Here is a 19,773-nt window from a genome sequence, read left to right on the forward strand (position 1 = left end):
CTTTCTGTACAGATGAGAGAGGCAGGGCCAAGGAACCCAGTGGAATCACACAGCTTGGGGCTTATTTATTTACTTATTTTTGGCTGTGTTGGGTCTTCGTTGCTGAGCGCGGGCTTTCTCTAGTTGCAGCGAGCGGGGACTACTCTTCGTTGCGGTACGTGGGCTTCTCATTGCGGTGGCTTCTCTTGCTGCAGAGCACAGGCTCTAGGTGCGCGGGCTTCAGTAGTTGCAGCACGTGGGCTCAGTAGTTGTGGCACGCAGGCTCAGTAGTTGTGGCTCACAGGCTCTAGAGCGCAGGCTCAGTAGTTGTGGCTCACGGGCTTAGTTGCTCCATGGCATGTGGGATCTTCCCGGACCAGGACTCGAACCCGTGTCCCCTGCATTGGCAGGCGGATTCTTAACCACTGCGCCACCAGGGAAGTCCCCAGCTTGGGGCTTAGGGTGCTGGGACTAGACCTGTACCTCCTGGCATCTGGCCTGTCCCAGTTCCCACTTGGCTGTGCCACAGCCTGGATAAAGCAACAGGGCTGGGAACCAGCTCAGCAAATTCCACTGCACCAAGAGGGACAGAGCTCCAAGGAACAGAACCCTAAGACAGTCACGTCGGTGCCCTCCTTAGCTCCCCAACGAAAGGCACCTTCTCAAGAGTCAGCATTTATGGCTGCCTCTCTAGCGCCAGGCACAAAGAACTTCCCCTAGATTGTCTCTGGTGATCTGACAACGCACCTGGCACCTTCTGTAATCCTCATTTTACAGATGAGGAAACTGAGACCTGGAGGTTCAACTCACTGCAGGGGGTGGGATTTGGAAGTGAGCCTGACCCTGAGCCTGGGCTTATCACCATTGCCCGTGTACAGTAGTGAGAAGTGCATTTCACCCTCCACCTGGTGCCAGTGGACTCACCCTCAGATGGCGAGGCATTCTCATGCTGACCCACCCCCAGGGCATCACCTGGACTTTGGAGAACCTGGCATGGAGGTCAGTGCTGCCCTGCTCCCCTTCTGGACAGGAACCTGGAGAGCACAGGCAGTTCCACCCACAGAGGGACCGCTCCTCTGCTCACAAGGTTGCTGACTAATTCTCTTTGCAAACGGTTCAGTTTCACATGCTTCAGTTTCCAGTAACTACGTGGGTGGATTTGTTTCATTTAAGGGGAAAACAAAACAAAACAAAACATGGAGGGGGTTTTCTTTCCCAAGAAGAGGACTCGCCAATTATGGGTTTACTGCGTGTGGCTCCGGGCATCCTGGTGCCGATCCGCGGCCAGCGGGGCCTCTTGCCAGGCGGGCTCCGAGGTGGAAATCGCTTAGTCATTTACCAGTGGGGACCAGGTGCGGGAGGTCAGGGAGGTGCAGCGGCCACTGGGTCCTGCAGGCTCTTCCCCGTTCAGCCCTGTCCCGCAGGGTTGGGGAGGGGGACCTGGGGAAGGTGCCAGGTGAGACAGCCGTCCTCGCCGGCCCTGGGGCTGGCTGCATCTCCCAAGGGACTGGGCCTGGGAAAGAGACACTGCCCAGATGGCCAGGCCACCTGCTTCAGGTGAGTTGGAGGTGGTGGTGTGCCCAGTCACGGTAGATTCTGCTGGGGAAGGGGTGAGAGGCAGCCCCCAGGGGCAAGGGGTGTGTGTGTGTGTGTGTGTGTGTCTGTGTGTGTGTGTCTGTGTCTGCCCACGCAGGCTCCACCGTGTGATGTCTGCATGCTGGTTTGGCGTGGGCACTGGCCAAGCAGAGCAGACTTGGCATTGAGGTTGGGTCCTGGGGCTCCTGCCATGCCAGTTGGTGAGGAGGCACGGGCTGTGGCAAAGGGGCTGATCAATGCAGGGGGCATCCAGGGCCTCAGAGAAGTCGCTGCTTCCCAACAGGTCTGGGAGTGTTTGGGGATCACAGAGCCCCCACGTGTCCCTGTGCCTCAGAGCACAAACGCAGGTGCTCTGCTGCCTGGTGTCTCTGGCCCACGGTTTCTTCTCTGGAGGATGCCGCCCCAGAAGCCGCGTCTAGTCTGGATGCGGGGGCTGGAGCAGTTATGAACCTGGCTTCGGAGTCAGATAGAGGTGGCCGGAGTCCTCCTGTGGTACTTCCTGCCTCTCTGACCTGGGCCTCAGTTTCCCATCTGTGAAAGGGGGGGTGTCAGAGGACCCCATGGATGGAATGGGTTGACGTGGGTGAACTGCCAGGTGCTGTCCTTTCTATAACTGGGCTCCAAGGCCTGAGGTGGGGTGGGGGCCTTACCATCCATGCGCTTTCCTGCTCCGAGGAGGGAACATGCCTTGGAATTTACAATCCTTAATCCTGGCCTTTGAGAGCTTGCTTCGTGTGCTTTCTGGAAGGGAAAAAGGGCAAATATACTGATAACTCTCAAACAATATCATGTTAGGCAGCGGGTAATAAAGGCAATGAGAGGTGAGTGGAGTTCTGGAGGATTTTGATGAGGTCAGAAGGTGAATCCAGGAAGGCTTCCTGGAGGAGGTGACACTGAAGCTGGCCGTTCAGATGTGTAAGAACTGGAGAGAGAGGAGGAAGGGAAGAAGGGAAGTGATCTTTCACTGGTGGCAGGGGATGTGCATATGCTTAGGAGCTTAGATGGTCCCCAGTGTGCAGTAAGCGCTTAATAAATACCATCATCAAAATCAACAGGACTCCAGGGTTTTCACTTTAGGTGTCTGGTATTTGGTGTCTGGTATTAGGTGTCTGGTATTTCAGTTTAGGTATTTTTATAGATGTGGGAACTGAGGCTCAAAGAAGCTGAGTAATTTGTCCAGGATCCAGGGTGGAAGGCAGAATACAAACTCATTGCCTTCGCAAGTCAAGAGGTGAAGGGGTGAAGTGTGTGTGTGTGTGTGCACGTGCGCGCATGCACGTGCGCAGGTGTGGGGTAGAGATTTTCAGGCCACCGTGTGGGAAAAGACGGTTTAGAAGCCGCACGCAGCTGATTTCCTGTGGCAAAAGGGGACCGATGTTTTTTTGAGCCCTCACAGATCCGTGGGCTTCTTGGGTGGATGCTTTTTATTCTCCATTGACCTTCCGGCCTCTGTCCATGTGCCGGGCTCCGTCCTGCCCTGGTCGCACAGACAGGAAGCGGGGGACACAGGCGAAAGCCTGAGGGGAGTCCCAACCGTTGTTGGGTTTTTGCGCCCAGGCTCTTCTGGGACTTCCCGGTGCCCCGGGCCTGCCCTGGAGCGTCCGGGGCGGGTGGGAGGGTCTGACCAAGCGTCCCCCGGGAGCCAGCGGGGAGCCAGGGGATGCCGTGGACGGTCGCACCCCTGACAGCCAGGTGGGGACCACAGGAAGCCTCTGCTCTCCCGCTTCCTTTCCGGGAAGATGCTGCGTGTGTGTATGGTGGGCAGGGGGGAGCCGGCGCTTCCTGTGGCCTGGTGAGGGCGGGGCCAGGGGGTCTGGGTTGATGCGGTGAGGGGCGAAGATGGACGTGGGAACCCAGAGGCCCTTGATGGCCCTGGGTCCTTGGCCGGGGAGGTGGCCGCGCGTGCCTCCCCCAGTCTGGCCCCCCTGGGTCTGCACTGCCCGTGCGGTCCATCCCCTCTGGCCCCTGCCTCCTCTCTGTGCTCCCCCCCCAGCTGTGTAGGCCCTGCCTGAGGCAAGGCATCTCCAGGCAGCGGTGGGACAGGAGGTAGGACGCGAGGCCCTCCAGCCATGTTCCTCTTTGTCCCCAAGGCCACCCTCGCCTCTGCTGTCAGGCTTCCAGCAGCCTGGGAAGACCATGAGTTTTGATTCTGGCTTTCATCCTGGATCCTGGGTAGGTGACTTAGCCTCTTTGAGCCTCAGTTTACACGTGTGTAAGAATGGGCGTGAGGATCACCGCAAGGACAAAAGGAAGGACTTAATTACCTGCGGCTGGTGCCTCGGAGGCCGTTGTTTCCTTCATTCACAGAACTGATCTTTGGTCGTCTGGCAATTCGGGCGGCTCGCCCAGGTCAGTGTCTCTGCCGGGCTCTGGACACAGCAGGGACCCCTGAGGATTTTCCGTCCGTGGTGGGGACAGTCATGTGAGCTGTAATCATAACACAGCATGACTGGTGCAGGACCAGCTCCAAGGAGGGACCAACCGTTGTTGGGTTTTTGCGCCCAGGCTCTTCTGGGACCTCCCGGTGCCCTGGGCCTGCCCTGGAGCATCTGGGTGGGCGGGAGGGTCCGGCCGCCCCCGGCAGGGTGGGCTGCAGCGCATCCTGGAGGGTAGGTGGGGACTGGGAGGTGGGAACCGAGCGGACAGTGCAGAGAAGACACCAAGCAGCAGCGGCACGTGGGCTGCAGGCAGAGGGTGGACCCGGCAGGCTGGCGAGAGAGACGGACAGGGCCACCACGGCCAGGTGCCGTTCACCCTGCCCGTGGGACACACCGCACCTCCCTCAGGACAGGGCTTCACCCCCAGTGGCTACTCCTCATCTGGGGCCTTGGACTGCAGGAGAGGAGGCCGTCTGGGAGGACGAGGACAGTGCACCCCCCTCCCCCCTCGGGACCCCGGGCTGACGCTGTCCCCCTCTGAAGTTGGGGAGGAGGTGGGGGCCACCCGGGGTTAGGAGCTTGGTGAAGTCCTGGCCTGCGAGGCTGATTGTGAGTGGGGAGAAGGCCTCAGGTGTCCACCCGGCTCAGAGAGAGGGGCTCGCAGGGGCTGGGAAGGGGCAGAGCACAGCTGGATTTCAGTGGCAGCGGGTGATGGATTTTCTGGGGCTTTGAAGTGCAGGCTTCCCCCAGGCCCAGGCGTGTCTGGTGTGGTTAGGGTCAGGGGTGATGTTGGTAGGGCCACTTCTCGAAGGGCGGGGCTTCAAAGCACTGTCCAGCCTGGTGGGCGGAGACAGGACAGCCCAGTTGGAGCGAGCTCCTGAGTCCACACCCGCTAGTGTGGCCACCCGAGCTGCTGCCTCCCCGCCTTTCCTGTCCCCGAGCATCCACCCCCAGACCTCCTGGGAGGACCCTGGCTGGGCCTGGCCCCGGGCTGGCCACCTGCCTGCTTGGTGCTGGAGTCGGAGGTAGGACTCTCAGAAGGGTGGAGAGGAGTCCGTACTTCACGCCCGTTGGGTCAGGTGACTTCTTTTGCACAGCCAGACTTACCTGCTCAGGACAGGGCCAGAGGTCTCCGCCAAGGCCTCCAGACGTCCAGGTGGGTGTCTGATTCTCACTGTTTCTGGGCATCCCCCCACCCATCTTTGGTTTCTGTTTGCCTCCCTCTTAAATTTACATGGCAGAAACCTCCTTCTATAAATATTTACTGAGCACCCACTATGTCCTGGCCATTGTTCTAGGCAGGGAGGTTATAGCAGCAATAAGATAGATTGGAGGGTGATAATTAACCATTATTGTTTCTCCGCCAGGACTGCCCTCTGTATGTTGGGTGCATCTCTATCTTCAGGGTCGACCCGTAACACCTCCTCCCTCCCTCCCTCCCTCCCTCCCCCAGCCAGGTGGATTCACCCCACGTCACCCTGGGAACTGGTGATACAGAGCTGGGCCTTGGGGTTTGTAAGGAATCCAGGAGGGGCCGTGGGAGTCTTGGGGGATGTGGTGGGAGCCCCTGAAACACCCTCCAGGGCGAGATCTCGGTTATCATGGTCCGGTCCTGGTGCCTGCCTAGCGCACTGGCTGGGACCTGGTGGGGCCTCAGTGGGAACTTGTTGGAGGAATGAATGAATGAATGAGCTAGCCAGCCTCTTCACTGACCATGGGAAAGTTAGCATCTTTGATCTAATCAGCTCATATTGGCTCAGATTCTGTGGACTGTCTGTCTCCACGAGGACGGGGGCTCCATCTACGTAGTTAGGCAGCCCGGCACCTAAGACAGTGCCTGGAACACGATGGGGCTGAATCAGCTGATTCGTTTTCAGCCATCACTTTATCCCGGCCGCAGGGTCTGACTGCACCCCTGTGTGGCTGCCCCCCACTCCCACTGATCACGTCTTTCCTTTTGACGGTGCCCTGGATGGTGGGCTCCGTGTCTCTTGTTTCCTTGTGGGGACTTTTCGTTTATATCACTGGTGTTTTTGAAGCCACACCTCCCACCGTGGCTGGTTTTCGTAGAACGGAATTACAGGAAGCTCTGCTCATGAAAGGCTGGCATGACCGGGAGGGGTCAGGCTCCAGTGGAAGACCGTCCTCACCTTTAAAAATAGTCATCTTGCTTCTCCTCTGCTCTGTTCACGTCTCAGTTCCTGAGTCCCTGACCCCCTCCCCAGGCCGAGGCAGTGGGACAGGTAGCAGTGTAATTGCAGGTACTGGAAATAGTCCTATTTTCTTTTGAACCTTCTTCTACACACACACACACACACACACACACACACACACACACACAGCTGAAAAAGGCTCTTAAACCTCCTCAGTTTAGTCTGCAGAGACATCACAGGCGGTGGGCCTTAAACATTTGCATTCCTTGGGCTTAGCCGATTCTTCAGAGTGTCGAGTTTCTGGGTTAGTGGTACATGAAGGGTGAAGCCAGAAGTCTTGACAAAGAAAGCACGTGTGTGTGGTGGAATTCCAAATATCCTGGATGGCACAGAATGGCCTCCAAGTACCTGGGCCCTTTCTCGGGGGGCAGCAGGCCCTGCACTTGATCTAAACTCCCCCTGACCTGTCAGGCATCACCTTGGTACCCGAGAGAGAGGTGTTCCAGCAGTTTGGTTCTCAGACCTTTAGTGAACACTGACTATTCAGCCAAAAATGGGTAAGAGAGCTGTTGCAGAAGCTCACGAACCAGTGCGGGAGACAGACACGGGCCGCTCGTTGATGCTGTATTTCATCACATCTATGACCCATCGAGAGGAAGGTTCACCATTCTGTAATGAGCTTCTGATTGTTGCTGTAACGAGCCATGGACTTCCACACTAGCCTAATCTCAGCGGTGTTACGATGTGAATCATGCTGAGTGGTGAGAGACAGGAATGGGGGCATTGTCCTGGCCAGGGGCATTGCCGAGTTCACGGGAGAGGTTTGTTCAGCTGCAGCGGGTACCTTGGGGGACAGTCCCTGGGCAGAGTGGGGCTGGGGATGCGGCAGCAGCAAGATCAGTGCCAGTGGGCACTGCTGACCAAGTGCTCGCTGTGTGGCCCTGTTCTGGGCCCTCACTCTTCATTTGTTCACTGCAGCCTCTCCCCCGCTGGGGAAGCAGCCACGATGAGTCTTGTCTCACAGGTGGGCAAAGGCCATCCCCGGTAACTCACACCTAGGAACGGCATCAGGCAGGGGGTTTCAGTGCCTGCTCTTCCTGAGCTCCCATCCTGTGAGGGTCCTGAGTGGCTCTTTACTAACGACCCAGACCCCTGGGGCTTAGTCCCTGGTGCCTGGGCTCCTTCTTCTTTGTCTTGGCCCCATCTCTGTAGCTTGTCATTAGCGAGCGCTCGGCGTGTACCAGGCGCTGGGACGCGTGTGTCCCGGCATCGTCCAAACCCTCAGACCCTCCCTGTGAGACAGGTGGTTACATCCTTGCTTTGCAGCTGGGGAAACTGAGGCCCAGAACATCTCAGGTCATAGCTGGGGACGGGTCAGAGCTGGGATTTGAGCTCCGGGCTGTCAAATCCAAAGCCCACGCCCGTCTCTCACTTTCACAAGTTGTCGACAGATTCTCATTTGTTATTCTTCCCCAGTTTGTATCGTGATGTGACCTCTTGGCAAAGTGGGATTTCAAAGTTCTGACCTGATGGTTGATTGAGAAGGGGTTTCTGTGAATAAGACCCAGGGTGACGCGTGTTTCTCAAAGCCTTGTGAGAGGTGGCATAATTGCTGGGGGGAGATGCGCTTGTGAGGTTCTGCGCCGAATTCTGGAGAGGCCAGGACCACCTCTGCTTCCACGGAGTATAAAAAGTGGCAGAATAATCCAGAGGGTCAGGAGAGCTAATGCAGGCGGGGGTGTACATCCGGTCCGGCTGCTCCGATGGTCAGCAGGAGGCCGAGCTGCAGCGGTGGGGGGGGCCCGTGATGGAGGGGCGTGCCGCGTTGGACCATCAGACACCTCCAGCCCTCCCCGCCAGCCCCCTGTCCTTTGTTGTCTGGCTGCGTCAGACGTCTGGGTTTGCAGGGAGGTTCCTGAATGGGCCTTGGACACAGGTCACTCCCTTCCCGTGCTGCCGGCACTGACCCCCGTGTGACCTTCCCCACGGTGACAGTGCCTGGCCGTCATTCTTTGATGCTGTCTGCGGAGGGGCAGCGCATGTTGGGGGGCAGGCGGGCGGCCCCTCCCCTCGCTGGCCTTCGAGGACTCTGTCGCCCCTGCAGCAGCGCCTGCCGGATGCGCCTGCCGGTGGCCCTCCTTCCCCTGGCCGCATCAGAGAGAGGAAATCCACACTCCCGACCCTCGGTCTGAGCATCCGACCTTTTCCGCTCCCTGAAGTGTCCTAGCTGGGCTGGCAGCTTTGACTGTCTAGATGGAACAGACTGATTCCTGCTGGGCTGAAGCCGAGGGCATGCTCCTTCCGCAGAATCGCTGGGGTTTTTCTGTTTCTCCCCCTGGCTGGCCTGGGGGGCCATCCCTCAGGGCCTGCTGGCAGAGATCATGGGGGGTCTTGGAAGAGGCTTGCTGTGTGGCCCGGGCGCAAGGCTGACCCCGACGTCGCCTGGTGCCCAGAGTCAGTGCTGGGCGGCATTGCCCCTCCCCCGGGCCTGGAACCCTGTCTGCCACAGAGGGCTTAACTTGGGCTTAATTTTCAGGCTTCATGGAACCCAGATGCGCACAGAGCAGAGAAGGGAGAACGCCAGGCCCATCTCCCTCCAAGGAGGTGGTTTCTTTCTCGCACCTGGCCGCCCCTGGGTCGTTGGGCACCAGGAGCCCAAGCTGGGCAGATTCTGGGGAAGTGGCCTTTGCAGATCCTTAAAGCACCCTGGGCCTGTGCAAGACAATTGATGATGTCCTCACCATCGACATCCCGCTGCTGGGCTCCCATGGTGATGAGCAATACCTTTCTGCTGCAGTGCTCGCAGACGGCAGGGGCCGAGCGCCAGACCTCAGAACCGTGGGACTGTGGACCTCTTGCCTCCCTCCTCTCGGATCCTTCCTCCCTGTGGCCAGTGGGAAATTCGGGGGGAGACTTTTCCTGCAAGAAGGAGAACCAGGATACAGACCCCAGAGAGGGGTTCGCGTGCAGGCTTGACGTGTACCAGCTCCCCTCGGCCGCCTGAATTCTTCCCCGGGGCATCCTGGTTGCTCCATTCGGTCACAATTCCTAGGGTTTTTTCCATTTCTTTTTTCCTAGGTTTTTTAGGCCATATCTTTTTTGTGTACCGAAGTAGGGGGCTGAAGCCCTGCTGGGTAATCACACGTTCATGCTTTTCTTAACTAGCTGGTGTGTCGGATGCAGTTGAAAGGGGCTCCAGGTGGACGGCGCTTTGCAGGTACAGCACCAGCACGTAGTGGGGCTCTCAGCAATTCCCAGCATCAGTGAATTGGCCTAATTAGCTTTGTCACATCTGCCACCCTCCTCTGTAGCAGGTTCCACTGCGATTCCGTTGCTCAGTGCATAGTAGGTCCTCGGTGAGGTTTTGGTGGGGAACATCCCTTGTGCTGTCTTCGGTGGTGTGTGTTGGTGCCCAGCCTCGGAAGGGTCAGCTTGGAAGGGCTTGAGTCCTGGACGCCGTGTACCCAGCAAGGAGGCCAGCCCCGGTGGGGATGGGCAAAGTCAAGACAAAGGCCCGGTTGTGCCCTCAGAGAAAACCCAAACCTGAGTTTCCCTGAGGCCGAAACTGCCAGTGCCCGGGCCCGCCTTGTTCCCATAAAGGGAACTTTGTGTGTGGTTCCCGGCGGTGGACAGGCAGCCAGCATCGCGCCCGGCGCCCAGACGCTCCCTGGGAAACGGGCGTGACCGCCTCGGAGCCACAGCTCTCTGGGACGATAACTCCTGTGACCCCTGACCTCTTAGAGCCGACGTGGGGCCAGACAACGTCCAGACAGTCGTGTTTGGGACAAGTCTGTTCTCCGTGTCTCGGGGCCGGCATTGTCGGGGCCAGACCAGACACGTTCTTTCTTGGAAAACCAAGTGGGTGAGGGCGGCAGGGATGGGGCTGTGATGGGAGGCATCTCGTGAGCCAGTCTGTGCCAGCGGGCAGTGGGGGGCCGCGGGAGCCCCGTCTGGGAGCCAGCGCCCCGCCCCGCCGGCTGCTGCCCCCTGAATGGAGGGCTTATGTGGACAGTGGGAGCTGGGGCGCCGGGGCTCGGGATGTATAGCTGGCGGAGCTGCTTCTGCCCCGGGTTTCCAGCAGAGAGGACCCGGTGCGGGAGGAGGGAAGGGACCGAGGCTGCCCCTGTCTCTGGGTACCAGCCGGCCGGGCACACTGAGGATGGTTTGGGCTGTGAAGGAATGAGCTCTTGCCGTGTTTGGGGACTGAGTTCTCAAGGAATAAGGGGTCTGCAGGTCAGTTGGGGGAAGGTTCCAGAGCAGGTCAGGGGCAGATATATAGGTGCCTGACCACCCCATTTAGGAAAGTGGTGTAGGAGGGGACCCTAGACCCTGCTTCTGCGGAGCATGGTGGTGAGGGCAAGTGGCTTCTCAGAACGGAAAGAGCCACTCTCATTCAACAGGTATTCCCTGAGCACCTACTGTGTGCCAGGCGCTGCTCCAGGCCCTGGGACACAGCAGTGAACAAGACACCTGTCCTCATGAGGCAGGTGTTCTTACAGGGGGACAGGTCCTAAGCAGACAACCAAGTGGATGTCACTGGAAAGTGTGGAGGCAGGAGTTCTGGGGGCAAAGAACGGTGGCCATTTAAAGTAGCGTGGCTGGAAAAGGTCTCTGTGATGAGGCGTCCTGAGCAGAGGCCTGATGGAAGTGAGGGAATAGCCATCTGGGTACCCAGCCTCAGTGTACCAGGCAGAGGACTTGGGAAGTGCAAAGGCCCTGAGGTAGGAGCTTGGCATGTGGCAGGAACAGCCAGAAGGCCAGTGAGGCAGGACACAGCGTGGGAGGGTCAGGGGGGAGGAACAAGGAGGTGCAGGAGGCGGGGCTGTGAGGCACCTCCTCCCCCCTGCCCTCCCCCCAGCAAAACCACAGGGCAGTCAGGGCAGAGGAAGCTGGTGCTGGGGCCAGGGAGGGAGCAGCGAGGTGGTGAGGGTGGCCGGGTTCTGGATAGATGGATGGTCCGGGGTTTGCTCCTGGACGGGCTTGGATTTCTGCCCCTTCATCGCACACAATGCGGCCGTGGATAAGGTACACCACCGAGAGGCAGGGTTGCTCCCTCCTTCTGCAGACATTATCCTGCTGTGTGCCCAGTGAGAGCAGCCTGGTCCCTGCCTGCAAGGAGGGCGGGACAGGTGAGAAAATCAGTAGTCACAGCATCTCTCCACCTGGACCGAGCTGACTGAGGGCCAGGGCTTGGCTGTCCAGCACATATTTGAGGAACTCGTGAACAGACAGAAAGAGCACATGGGTGCAACAGCGTAAGACACAGCATAGGGGCATCGAAATGACACCGGGGAGAGGTTGGGAAGGCTTTCCAGAGGGAATCTGAGTCCAATCTCAAAGTACACATGGGAAAAAGCCTGATAAGAAAGCCTGGACGTTCCAGGTGGAAGAAACAGCATGAGCAAAAAAGTGGAGTCTTTAAAAAGCTTGGCTTTTTGGGTCGGTTAGAACTTTCCAGTTGCAAGAGATAAAAAAACTCAATCCACACAGCCTAAGCAAAAGGCAAGTGGTTTGCTGAACTGTAAGCGGCTAAAAAGTCAAGGGATTTCAGGCGCAGCTGGATCCAGAAGCTCAAACCCTGGCATCAGTAATTACCTCTCTCTGTTTAAGCATCTGTTTTCTTTCTTCCTGGCCTCATTCTCAGAAGGTCATTTGAGCAAAAAAAGTTTCAGGACTGGCTCTGACTGGCCTGCATACTCACTGTCACAAGGGTGGGTGATGTCCCCATGCAGCAGACCGAGGCTGTGTACCCACCCCTAGAGGCCGGGGGCAGGAGTGGGGTCAGGGAGTCCAAGACAGAATCGAGCTGCATCACCAGAACAAGAGAAGCCCGGTGCTGGGCAGACGGCTCAGCTGCCCACCCCAACTTGTTAGGGACAGCGTGCATATTTTCTTCTGGTGGGTGTTCGGGAAGGGCAGGGGCAGGGAAGGGGGCCGGGATGAGGCCAGGAAGGCAGTCAGAACCGGGTCATAAAACGCCTTCATATGTGAGAGTTTGACCATCATCCTTGAGGTGGCCCCGTGCCTGGTACATAGCAGGCACTTGGTAAACTTGCCTAGGTGACCTGTGTGTCTCGTGGATGCCCTCCAGATGGTTTTAATCAGGGAAGCAGTGCAATCAGATGAGCGTTTGGGAAGACCCCTAGCGAAGCCTGGGCCGGGCTGGGCTGGAGGCCGGCTGGGAAGGGGCCTGGGGCCAGGACCTCAGGTGGGCCCAGCGCAGAGCCTGGCCCCGGGCCCTGGGCGTGGGGTGGGGGGAGCCCCTTCGCCCTCCCGCTTCGTCCTGTGACAGCCTGGCATGCTCACCCCCGCGGCCCTCTCCACATGAGGCTGTCTGGACACATTTGGGTGGCGGAGTTGGATCCTATCATTAGCTTTGCCCCCAGCATCCTCTCAGCCCTCGTCTTATCCGGAGAGCTGTTTCGTTCACTTCCCTCTTTTAGCTGCCGACTAATGTTTGTGGCGGACGAGCAGGGTGTGTTTCTAAAAGCAGCTGGCTGCCCGGTGAGGCCGCCTTTTCACTTGGGTGGCCCTGCTTCCTGGGCTGGCACAAAACTCCCTGCGGTTGAATTTTTTTTCTCCATAAAAACTCGAGGGAAGAGGTATCCGGATCCCCTCGTCTGCCCTGGCTCCTCCCAGGAGCAGAGAAGATGCTACAAGGAGTCTGAGGTCTGTGTGGTCATAGTAACCCGCCCGCCACCCCCCGCACCTCCTGTGTCCCGTCTGTCGCCAGGAGCGCGGCTGGGCTGGCGGCTGGCATTGGAGCGGTCCAGCAGAGTATTCTCTGTGGGGCTGAATTTGCTCTGCCTGCCTTTGGTTGCTTGGGGGGGGGCTTTGGAGCTCATGAGATTTCTTGGGTAAGGAAGCATCACCCCTCGGAGCCGCCCAACGTGCCGGCAGAAAGTCAGTGGGTGGGGTCTGAATGGTGGCCCCAATGGCCCCCTGAGCAGTGGCTAAGAAGGTGAGATGGGACCTCCCTCCTCTAGGGTCACTGCCTGCCTCTGGCCCAGTGTTTTCCTGGTGGACGGGCTGGCCTGGAATGATGGGAGTGAGGGGTGGGGGCCCCAGCCCAGGAATGGGGGGGGCGAGTCTGAGGACCCTCAAAGCTGCCGTGCCCACTGGCTCTCTTGCAGCTGCGGTGCCCACCTTCCAGAAAGGAGCCGCTGGGCAAGGTCACCCTTGCTCCCCTGCCCCCGGCTCCCCAGCCCCGCCGGCAGCCGTCTCCCCTCCCACTCGCCTGGCGGTGGTAACCCCCCGCCGACGGTTTGGAAGGGGCTTTCCTCATTACTGCAGTTTAGTCTGCGTTGGTTTAATTTGAAAGACTTATTGCCTCTGAGTCAAAACATAAAAATCCCCCTGGATGCGCCGTGGTGTTCACTGCCTTGGGAGCTGCTGGCGCCTTCTCTGGGGGGGTCCTTAATCCTTCCCTTCCTGCTGCAGCCAGGTGGGCGAGGCTCCTGGGTGCTGAGATCCCAGGCCTCCCCCACCCGGGTCTTCTGGGGCAGACGCTCAGGGCTGGGTGTCAGGATGAGTCCTTATCCTTATCTGCTGCCGCTGGTTGGGGAAGAGCGTAGCCCCCTTGTCTGAGTGCTGAGCGCCTGGGGGCGCCGAGTGACACCGTGAGCCAGCCGCCTCCAGAGTGGCCGCTTCTAAGATGGTCTGCCAGGGTGTGGGTAGAAATTTGTAGCTTTATTTTTTTTTTTTTTTTTTTTTTTTTTTTTTTTTATTTATTTATTATTTATGGCTGTGTTGGGTCCTCGGCTCGCGCGAGGGCCCTCCCCAGCCGCGGCAAGTGGGGACCACTGTTCATCGCGGTGCGGGGACCGCTCCTCATCGCGGTGCGCGGGCCTCTCACCATCGCGGACCCTCCCGTTGCGGGGCACAGGCTCCAGACGCGCATGCTCAGTAGTTGTGGCTCACGGGCCCAGCCGCTCCGCGGCATGTGGGATCTTCCCAGACCAGGGCTCGAACCCGCGTCCCCTGCATTAGCAGGCAGACTCCCAACCACTGCGCCACCAGGGAAGCCCTGTAGCTTTATTTTTACTTTTATTTCCTCCTGTTTAATTTCTGTCTTTTTGGGTGTGTGTTTCATAATGCATGTCATCTATTGATACAGAAGCATGTGAGTATAATGCATGCACAATATATGTCTTTCAGAGGATACGTGCTTAAAAGTTGGCAAATGGGGTGCATAACCAAGAAAAGGCTGATATATTGTGCTGTAAATGAGCTCTGGTTTGTGAAGGGAGGGGCATCACTGGGGTCCAGGGGAGGCTGTGGCGGAGGACATGCGGGTGCAGGGGACGGATGGCGTGGGCGTGGGGTGGGCAGACGACAGGATCCTGGCTCTTCTTTCCCGTGCTTTGGTCACTGTGTGTCATCCAGGTACACGTGGACACGAGGGCCTGGGGATGGTAGAACAGGCTCTTGGAGGAGTTTGGGGGAGAAGTTTGGCCCCTGTAGACACCATGGTAGACACCATTTCTTAAGGTCTAGATCAAAGGTTCACAAACTCTAAGGGCCAGATAGTAAATATTTAGGCCTGTTGCAACTACTTGACTCTGCTGGTATAGCGGGCGAGAAGGAATGCCAGAGGCAACCTGTAAACCAAAGGGAGTGGCTGTGTGCCAATAAAACTTTATTTACAAAAACAGGCCGTGGGCCAGATTGGCCCATGGCATCATCGTTTGCCAAACCCTGGGCTAGATTAAGAGGACAGGCCCAGCGAGGCACAGAACCAGCCAAGATGACCCACCAAAAAAGCAAGCCCTTGACCTTGGTCCACTACCCTCGGGGGTCTTGGGGGCAGGGGCGGCCCCACAGAGAGTTGGCAGAGCAGGAAGCAGCCCCTTGTATCACCCTGTAGAACATGCAGCTCGGCAGCACGCTTCCACGCCTCCTTTAGAGCCAGAGAAACATGGCTATGGGAGGAGGCGGGGCCCTGCTCATTGTAGAATCGAGAAGCAGCAGAGCCAAGAGAGATTCAGAGGCCCTCCAAACTGCTGTCCCTCAGGATGTGGCAGGGAAATGTGTGGGAAGAACGTCCCCTTCTCTAACAGGGCGGGAACCACTAGAGTTGAAATCTGCCAAGCTCCTCGCCTGCAAGACTTCTCAGAGCCTTTAAGACGCGGATGGGCCCTGGGAGTCTCTAGGAGGGGGTATAATATTTCCCCAAACTCAGAAACAGTTTTTCAGGTGCTTAAGGATCTGTCCAGACCACTTTGGGGAAGAGCTGATCTCCTTCGACTCTTTGTTTTATAGACGTGGAAACCTCATGCCCGAATGCGAGAGGCCGAATGTCTTGCTCAGGATGACAGGGGAGGCTGGTGACAGTGTTGGGATGTGTACTGAGTTCCTACTCAGCCGCCTCCCTCCAGGTGTGGCCTTGCCCTGACACAGAGTCACAGATACGGGTGTCCGGGGTTGTGCTTCTGGCCACACGAAGGCGGTTTTGTCCCAGGGATGCACTGCATCCTTTCATCCGAAGCCCACTCTGTCTCTGGCTTTCTCAACCTTGCACTGTTGACCTTACGGGCAGGATAATTTTTTTGCAGCATCCCAGGCCTCCACCCACTGGATGTCACCCCGGTTGTGACCACCAAAAATGTCCCCAGACCTGGCCAAATATCCCCTGGGGGTAAAATCACCCCTGTTAAGAACCACTGTTCTATCTTAAGCCAGCACGTGTGGAGCCTGCATTTCCTGGAGTTGTCGGTAAATGGTAGAAAGATTTGCCCAAGCACTGATGGAGTGCAGGAGAGTTCTCAGGGGCGGGGGCACGGGGCGGTGGGGGAGGCGTCCCAGGCAGGTTGCTGGAAGAGTTCCGAGGGTGTGAAGAAGGACAGGGGGAACCAGAGGTGGTTCAGTTCTGCATTAGGGTCGGGTGGCCCCAGCTGAGGGGTTCCCAGGGCGAGGGGGGCGTGCAGGTAGAGAGGAAGGCAAAGGTGAGATCCCAAGTGGATGGAGGGTGTGTGCCCCGCGGTCAGAGGACTTCATGCCAGACCAGGAGGGGAACGACCCTGTGGGTGGGGAGTGTTCTGGAAAGGCGATGGGGGTGGTGGAGGGGACAGGTGAGAGGGTGCAGAAGGCAGTGGGGTGGAGATTGTCTTGGGAGGTGAGCCTGACAGCCAACCAGAAGTCAGGGCGGAGTCCAGGAGACCTCCGAGATCTCGGCCTTGGAGGATGGTGGGCTTGAGTGCGGACGTGTGCAGTGGGAGGGGTGTGGAGAACATTCTGCAGCTGGTGTCATCTACAGACATTTTCTTCTCGAAACGTTGATGCTCTGGAGGTTTTAGGGTGTTTTCTGGGCCTGCTGCCTTAGAGTCCAGGGAGGAGAATTGCCCTGGATGATGGACAGCTGGTTCAGAGTAGCCCAGGAGCAGGCGGCCACACATCTGTGCAGAGAAAAAGAGAAACCTGATGGGCTGCGTGGGTCTCGGGCCACCGTTTGGGGGTACACGGGGTGCCCTTTCTCACCAAAGTTTTTAATCGGTCGCTAGGTGTCTGCATTAGGGCGCCAGGCACATGGGGAGGGTTTGTTTCAAAGTCTAACACGAGCTCACGGAAAGGTGAGGGACCGCGCCCTGTGGTTGCTTAGTTAGGTGTTTAAGGTGATGGAGAACGTGCAGAGTGCTCCGGAGGGTCTGCCTGGTTCTGTAGTGATGGTCTTCCAAGCGGGTGGATGGCGTGGAGTAGCACGGACATGTGTGTGAGCCAAACTGGGGGGCAGGAGCAGCTGTAGGAGCACGTGAACCGTTTGAGAAAGCCGCTCTGTGACAAAGCGGGCTGAGGTCAGTGTGGGAACAGTCTTCGGTGCTTGTGTCAGAAGTTTGTCTTCGTGATCTTGGGCTGAAAAAACAGAATACTCTAGACAAGGCTGCTTCAACAGCAGACATTTCTTACAGTTCTGGAGGCTGGGAAGTCCAAGATCAGGGAGCTGGTAGAGCTGGTGTCTGATGAGAGCCCTCTTCCGGGTTTGCAGACAGCTGTCTTATTGTGTAGTCACGTGGCAGCGAAAAAGAGATCATCTCTCTTGTGTTTCTTCTATAACGGCACTAATTATATTCGTGAGGGCTCCACCCTCATGATCTAATTACCTCTCAAAGACCCACCTCCTAAAACCATCACTTTGGGGGTTAGCATTTCAATATATGAGTTTTGGGGGGACACATTGAGTCCATCTTTTTTTTTCTTTTTTCTTTAAATTGAAGTATAGTTGATTTACATTGTTGTGTTAGTTTCAGGTGTACAGCAAAGTGATTCAGATATATATATTTTATATATATATATAATATATATATTCTTTCTTAGATTCTTTTCCATTATAGGTTATTACAAGATGTTGAATATAGTTCCGTATGCTATACAGTAGGTCCTTGTTGCTTATCTATTTTATATATAGTAGTGTGTATATGTTAATCCCAAACTCCTAATTTATCCCTCCTCCCCACCTTTCCCCTTTAGTAACCATGTTTGTTTTCTATGTCTGTGAATCTGTTTCTGTTTTGTAAATAAGTTCATTTGTATCATTTTTTAAGGTTCCACATATAAGTGATATCATATGATATTTGTCTGACTTGCTTCACTTAGTATGATAATCTCTAGATCCATCCATGTTGCTGCAAATGGCATTATTTCATTCTTTTTTATGGCTGAGTAATATTCCATTGTGTGTGTGTGTGTGTGTGTGTGTGTGTGTGTGTGTGTGTGTGTATCTCACATCTTCTTTATCCATTCATCTGTTGATGGACACTTAGGTTGCTTCCATGTCCTGGCTATTGTGAATAGTGCTGCTATGAACATTGGGGTGCATGTATCTTTTCGAGTTAGAATGTAACAACATCTTAACCATTTTTAAGTGTACACTAGTGTTAAGTACATTCATGATGTTGTGCAATTATCACCACCATCCAGCTCCCTAACTCTTTTCCTCTTGCAAAATTGGAACTCTGTCCCCATTAAACAGCAACTCCATTTCCCCCTCCCCCAGCCTTTGGCATCCACCATTCTACTTCCTGTTTCTATGAATTTGAGGTACTCTTGGTACCTCATATAAGTGGAATCACACAGTATTTGTCTTCTTGTGACTGGCTTATTTCACTTAGCATAATGTTCTCAAGGTTCATCCATGTTGTAGCCTATGACAGGATTTCCTTCCTTTTTAAGGTCAATTAATATTTAAGGTCAAATGGATTTACACATTTTGCTTATCCGGTCATTGGTTGGTGGACATTTGTGTTGCTTCCACCTTTTGCCTATTGTGAATAATGCTGCTGTGAACACAGGTGTACAAATATCTGTTCGAGACCCTGCTTTCAATTCTTTTGGGTCTTTACCCAGAAATGAAATATGGTCATTCTATTTTTAGATTTTTGAGGAACTGCCATACTGTTTTCCACAGTGGCTGCACCATTTTACATTCCCACCAACAGTGCACAAGGGTTCCAGTTTCTCCACATCCTCGCCAACATCTGTTCTTTTCTAGGTCTTTTTTTTTTTTTTTTTTTTTTTATTTATTTATGGCTGTGTTGGGTCTTCGTTTCTGTGCGAGGGCTTTCTCTAGTTGTGGCAAGCGGGGGCCACTCTTCATCGTGGTGCGCAGACCTCTCACTATTGTGGCCTCTCTTGTTGCGAAGCACAGGCTCCAGACGCGCAGGCTCAGTAATTGTGGCTCACAGGCCCAGTTGCTCCGCGGCATGTGGGATCTTCCCAGACCAGGGCTCGAACCCGTGTCCCCTGCATTGGCAGGCAGATTCTCAACCACTGCGCCACCAGGGAAGCCCTTCTAGGTCTTTTTAACCTCAACCTTTTATTGAGGGGTAAGACATCCCGAGTAGCTCCATACCTTCCTGCCTGCCCAGGCATATATGTGTAGGTATCTCTGGGGACACCGCTATTTGATTAAAATGGACTTGCCTTTCATATTCTACCCTGCTCTTCTCACTGAATGCATGTGGAAATGCCCCCAGGCTCCAGTGTGGTTCTACCTTGTTTTTTCATTGCTGTGTGATGAATGGTTCATGGTACAGATGCACCAGAGTTGTCCACCTGATGAGTCAGATATGATGGAAACACTTAATTTGGACTGGCAGAAAATGGCAGTGCCTCTGTAATAAACACATGTACAGATATCCTCAGTACAAGTGCTTTTATTCTTTTTTTTTTTAATTTATTTATTTTTGGCTGCATTGGGTCTTCGTTGCTGCGCATGGGCTTTCTCTAATTGCAGTGAGCGGGGGCTACTCTTCGTTGCGGTGCGCGGGCTTCTCATTGCGGTGGCTTCTCTTGTTGCAGGGCACAGGCTCTAGGTGCGTGGGCTTCAGTAGTTGCAGCACGTGGGCTCAGTAGTTGTGGCTCGCGAGTACAGGCTCAGTAGTTGTGGTGCACGGGCTCAGTAGTTGCGGCATGCAGGCTTAGTTGCTCCGTGGCATGTGGGATCTTCCCGGACCAGGGCTCGAACCCGCGTCCCCTTCATTGGCAGGTGGATTCTTAACCACTGCGCCACCAGGGAAGTCCCCGGGTGCTTTTATTCTTGTGACCCAAGCCCCAGGAGTGGAATTGCTGGGTCAATCCCCAGTTTGTTTCCCCAAAGCTGCAAGATTTCAGATTCCACCAGCCACGTGGGTGCACACTTCCTCCCCTGCCCGCCAGCAGTAGGCGCCATCTGT

At 56.0% G+C, this 19,773-nt stretch overlaps 1 protein-coding gene across 2 annotated transcripts in view; it reads left to right on the top strand.

Annotated features, from left to right (window-relative positions):
• The window catches only part of SPSB1 (splA/ryanodine receptor domain and SOCS box containing 1), a 70,209-nt gene that overhangs the window by 15,555 nt on the left and 34,881 nt on the right, over window positions 1–19,773 (top strand). Inside the window, exon 1 of one of the 2 annotated variants that reach the window (XM_036831673.1) lies at window positions 1,340–1,536. The exons of the other annotated variant lie outside the window; for it this stretch is intronic. The gene's annotated coding sequence lies outside the window, so the exon portion shown is untranslated. Of the gene's footprint in view, window positions 1–1,339; window positions 1,537–19,773 lie in introns of those variants that run through there. 2 annotated transcript variants of the gene reach the window in all.

The sequence above is a fragment of the Balaenoptera musculus genome, chromosome 1 (assembly GCF_009873245.2).
Source record: "Balaenoptera musculus isolate JJ_BM4_2016_0621 chromosome 1, mBalMus1.pri.v3, whole genome shotgun sequence".
NCBI lineage: Eukaryota > Metazoa > Chordata > Mammalia > Artiodactyla > Balaenopteridae > Balaenoptera > Balaenoptera musculus.